Raw genomic sequence first — 5,598 nt, 5'->3', positions numbered from 1 at the left:
GACAGTCCTCTCCGCATTGTACATTTTCTGCTCCTGTATAGTAAGTTAAGACTATATACATGTGGGTTAGTTTCTGAGCTTTCTATTTTGTTCTATTCTATTCTGTGTCTGTGTGTTCATGCCAGTACCATACGGTTTTGATGATTATAACATTGTATTCTAGTTTGAAATCTGGGAGTGCGGCGACTGCAGCTTTCTTTCCCCAGATTGCTTTGGGTATTTGGCATCTTTTGTGAATCCATATGAATTTTAGAACTGTCTTCTATTTCTTTGTATAATGTCATTGGGATTCGGATAGGGATTCCTTCACATCTCTATATTGCTTTGGCTATGATGAACATGTTAATGTCCAGTTAATGAGCATGGCATACGCTTCTGTTTATCTGTGTCATCTTCTTCCATTCCTTTGACCCATGCATTCCTCCCCATCCCAACGCACACATGCACTTCCTTTATTTTCCACCATGTGTTCAGTGTACCAGGTCTTTCTTATTCTTGCTTACTCTTATTCCTAGATATTTTTTCTCCATGCAATAGTAAATGGCATTGCTTTCTTAGTTTCTCTTTGTGAAAGTTTGTCTTCAGTATATAGAAACAACACAAGTTGGGGCACCTGGGTGGTTCCGTTGCTGAAGAATTGCCTTCAGGTCAGGGCATGATTCTGGGGTCCTGGGATGGAGCCCCTTATTGGGCTCCCTGCTCAGTGGGGAGCCTGCTTTTCTCTCTCCCTCTGTTGCTCCCCCTGTTTGTGCTCATACTTCCTCTGTCAAATAAATAAAATCTTTTAAAAGAAGAAATGCAACAGGTCTCTGTATGTCAACTTTGTATCCTGCAGCTTTACTGAATTTGTTTTCTCTAACAGTTTTTTTGGTGGAATCATTAGGGATTTCTTTTTATAGTATCGTGTCATTTGCAAATAGTGACGGTTTTCTTTTCCTATTTGGATTTCATATATTTTTTTGGTCTAAATGTTTTGTCTAAGACTTTCAGTGCTGTGTTGAATGAAAGTGGCGATCTTTGTCTTGTTCTTGGTCTTCGTGGAAAAGTTTTCAGCTTTTCACTCTTGAGCATGGTGTCAGCTATGGGCCTTTCATATAGGGCCTTTTAAAAAATATTTATTTTAAAAATTTCTTTTCAGTGTTCCAGAATTCATTGTTTATGTACCACACCCAGTGCTCCATGCAACATATAGAGCCTTTATTGTGTTGAGGTATGTTCCCCAATACCCAGATTTGTGAGAAGTTCTTTCTGCATCTATTGTAACAATCATATGATTTTATCTTTTATTTTGTTGAGGTGGTGTATCCCATTGGTCGATGTGCAGATGTGGAATCGTCCTTGCATCACTGGGATAAATCCCAGTGGATCATGTTGTGGGATTCTCCTGATGTATTGTTGAATTCAGTTTGCTGATTAATTTCTTGAGGATTTTGACATCTATGTTCATGAGGGATATTGGCATTTCCTTTTCCTGTATGTTTATTGAATCCTTTTCTTGAATTGTTTTGGTAGCAGGATAGTGCTTAGTTCCTAAAATGAGTTTGAACGGATGCCCTCCTCTCCTATTTTTTAAAGAGTTTGGGAAGGATTTGCATTAATTCTTCTACAGTCTGGCTGAACTCCTCAGTGAAACTTTTCGGTCTTGGACATCTGTTTCTTGGGAGGTTTTTGATTATCAAATCAATCTTTTTTTTACTAGTGATCAGTCTGTTCAGATTTTTTCCCTTTCATGGTTCTGTCATTCTAGGTTGTTGGTAGGGACTTATGCATTTCTTCTAGGTTTTCCCGTGTGTTGGCCTCTACTTGCTCATAGTATTCGGATGATCCTTTGTATTTTTGTGGAATTCATCATCATGGATCATCTTTCATTCCTTTTTTAAAAGTTCCTCATTTTTTAAAATTTAAATTCAATTAGGCAAGGTATAATACATCGTTATTTTTTTTTAGAAAGATTTTATTTATTTATTTATTTGACAGACAGAGATCACAAATAGGCAGAGAGGCAGGCAGAGAGGGAGGAAGGGAAGCAGGCTCCCTGCTGAGCAGAGAGCCCTATGCAGGGCTCGATCCCAGGAACTCGAGATCATGACCTGAGCCAAAGGCAGAGGCTTAACCCACTGAGTCACCCAGGCTCCCAGCTCTTATTTCATTGATCTTTTGTCTTTTTAGTCTCCATTGAATTATTTCCACATTCCTTTTGTTATTTCCTTATTCCTACTGATTTGGGGATTTGCTTTTCTCCCCCCTCCTTTTTTCCCATGGATGTGTATTGGAGAGCCTTCTTCTGGATTGACAAGGATCTGAATTTCTGAATTTCCCCCTTAGAACTACTTTTATTGCATCCCATAAGTTTTTGTAGGTTCTCCTTTTTGTCTCAGGGTACCTCTAAAATTTCTTGATTTCTTCTTTGACAGTTGGTTGTTTAGTAGCATGTTGTTCAATCTCCCCATATTTTTGACAGTCCCATTTTCTTTTTGTGAATGATGGCCAGTTTCATATCATTGTGATTGGACAAGATCTGAACTAGAAGGTGAAGGGAGCATTCAGATTAAATGTTTGTTTCCTGGTTTTTTTTTTTTTTTTTTTTTTTTTCTGAGGGAAGAGCATGAGTTCTGTGGGGACAGAGGGAGGTTTTGTGAGACTGGAGTCGGGGTGGGGGTTAACCCTCATTAGAAGTACTGACTACCATGCAGGCTGTGCATCACTGTTCACAATTTAGTCCTGATGGATGTGTACTTCATTAGAAGCATTTTATATGAGGTGCAGGGGTGCCCTTCTCTAACTGAAAGGTGCCATGTGAGTTCATGGCATGGCCCCAGGTCAGCAACCAGGATGTATGGTATTGTGGGGGATTAGAACTAGGCTTTCTGTTGAAAGTGACTGAAACAGGGCATGGTGAGCTTCATGACAATAGCTGAGGTCCTGAGTGACCCACTGGGTGTTGGTGGTGGGTGGGGTAGCAGTGCGTGTGGATCTGTCTCATCATGTCCTGTGGAATTCAGGGACACCCTCCTGTCTATTGAGTTGTGTGGAGTCAGGTAGACAGCAGTCCCTGGCCAGGCACAAGGGTCACACTAGAGTGCCACTAGAAGGGCAGTGTGTGGGGAGAGCCACTATTTGACTTCCATGAAAGCTGACTGGGATCTGGGGACTGTGATTCCTACGAGCAACACGGGGAGAGGACGGATGTGGTGGTGCATACTTCCCGGGGTTGTGGTCAGGACTAATCTGGAGCTCACGAGGTCAGTCATGCCTGGCCCGAAGACACCCAGTCACTGTAGCTGTGGACACTGTGCCCATGGTAGTTTCGTGCCGGCGGGCTCCCATGCTGTTGCCTCCTACTTTTCATCATCTTCATGGTCATGAGCCTCTACTCTTGCCCTCTTGTCCATGACCTTCGGGGTATTGCTTTCCCTCCATTTGGTCCTCCTCTTCTGCTCTGTGAAACCTGATGCCAGGGTAGCCTTCTAAAGAGGCAGCCCTTGTCAGTACCCTGATGGAACACTTCCATGGATCCCCTGTGAGGTGAGGATAATACCTTGCCCTGAAAGGGGGCTGCAGGTCCCCAATCAAGAGAGCCATCTCCCTTTTCAGCCTGGCCTGCCCTCCCCTCAGTCTTCCTCAGGGATGCTCTCCCCACTTCCTGAGCTTACAGCTCTGAAGTTAAAAAACGAATATTGTTTTCAATTTCTCATCACCCTGGTTCAACCATGCCACGTCTTTTGAACCTGTTAGTGGGTTTTTAGCAGTCCTGTAGGGCTGTCTGTTCAAGGAGGGGATGACCTTAGAGGGGAAGCCTTCCTTCTCAATTCCCTCAGCATGTCCCTGAGCCCTGAAGCCAGCTGTCCCACTGATGGTTGCAGGACTTGAGCCAGCCCATCCTGAGACCAGGCTGTGCCATCTGTGTAGACTGATGTGGCCAGGAGTGGTGGGCAGCTGGCATGGACCAGTGCAGGGGCAGATACTTTCTCCTTATCACTCTTTACCTCCTCTTCTTCCCAGAGTTAGCTCAGAGCCGCCTCCAAGCCCCGTATCTCGAGAGGCCTTGATCTGTGCTCTTGCCTTCAGCTGGCGACCTTGGTGTTTCACATTGCTTCTGCCTCCTGTACCCGCACTCATGGCATTTACTCCATCAGGGGAGGGATTGTACCCTGGTCTGTACTTGGTCTTCTTCCTGTCCTGCACTGAGCCCATCCACATTTGTATCTTCCATGTATGTGCTTGGAAGCAAACCCATCCACAGGGAAACTATTAGCCAAATGGATCCAGGTGAAGACCACCGAATTAGATATCCAGGATGTATAACAAACCTGCTCTGAAGCCTATCTCACACTCTGTGACTATCTCATACTAAACCAGTAACAGTATTATCTTTCTGGATATGAAGTGGCATCTGTCTCTACTTACACTCTTGAATGCATAGGTGCTGAGACTGGACAGAAAGGGACCATGGCTCTCATGGGCTAGGTTTAACAGGCAAAGTAGAAGAATTCAACAGATAATCACATCAAAAAATGGGCAGAAGACATGAACAGACACTTCTCCAAAGAAGATCTACAAATGGCTAACAGACACATTAGCCATCAGGGAGATTCAAATCAAAGCCACTTTGGGATACCACTTTATACCAATTAGAATGGCCAAAATTAACAAGACAGTAAACAAGTGTTGGAGAGGATGCGGAGAAAGGGGAACCCTCTTACACTGTTGGTGGGAATGCAAGTCTGTGCAGTCACTTTGGAAATAAGTGTTCAGATTCCTTAAGAAATTAAAAATAGAGCTACCCTGTGACCTTGCAATTGTGCTACTGGGTATTTACCCCAAAGATACAGATGTAGTGAACAGAAGGGCCATCCATACCCCAATGTTCATAGCAACAATGGCCACAGTCGCGAATCTGTGGAAAAAGCTGAGATGCTTTCAACAGATTGATGGATAAAGAAGATATGGTCCACATATACAAGGGAATGTTATGCCTCCATCAGAAAGGATGAATACCCAACTTTTGTATCAACATGGATGGGACTGGAGGACATTAAGCTGAGTGGAATAAGTCAAGAAGAGTGAGTCAATTATGTGGTTTCACTCACTTGTGGAGGATAAGGAATAACATGGTGGCCCTTAGGAGAAGGAAAGGAAAAGTGAATTGGGGGAAAACGGAGGGGGAGATGAAGCATGCGAGACTGTGGACTCTGAGAAACAAACCGAAGGTTTTGGAAGGGAAGTGGTGGGGGTTTAGGGGAGCCTGGTGATGGGTATTAAGGAGGGCACGTATTACATGGAACACTGGGTGTGGTGCATAAACAAAGAATCTTGGAACACTGAAAACATAAAATAAAAAATACTATAAGAATTCAATATAATTTGAATTCCAGGCATAGAGTGAATAATTATTGTAGAGTAAATACTCCCAAGTAGGGCTTAGGAACATTATGTAGCAACAGCTCTTTCAGGGTTAGGGTTAGGGTACGGGCTAGGGTACGGGTTAGGGTTAGAGGGTTAGGGTACGGGTTAGGGTACGGGTTAGGGTTAAGGGTTAGGGTACGGGTTAGGGTACGGGTTAGGGTTAGGGTACGGGTTAGGGTTAGGGTTAGGGTT

Source organism: Mustela erminea, chromosome 15, assembly GCF_009829155.1.
Source record: "Mustela erminea isolate mMusErm1 chromosome 15, mMusErm1.Pri, whole genome shotgun sequence".
Lineage (NCBI taxonomy): Eukaryota > Metazoa > Chordata > Mammalia > Carnivora > Mustelidae > Mustela > Mustela erminea.
The sequence above is the reverse complement of the archived record's forward strand: the minus strand, read 5'-3'. Positions refer to the sequence as shown.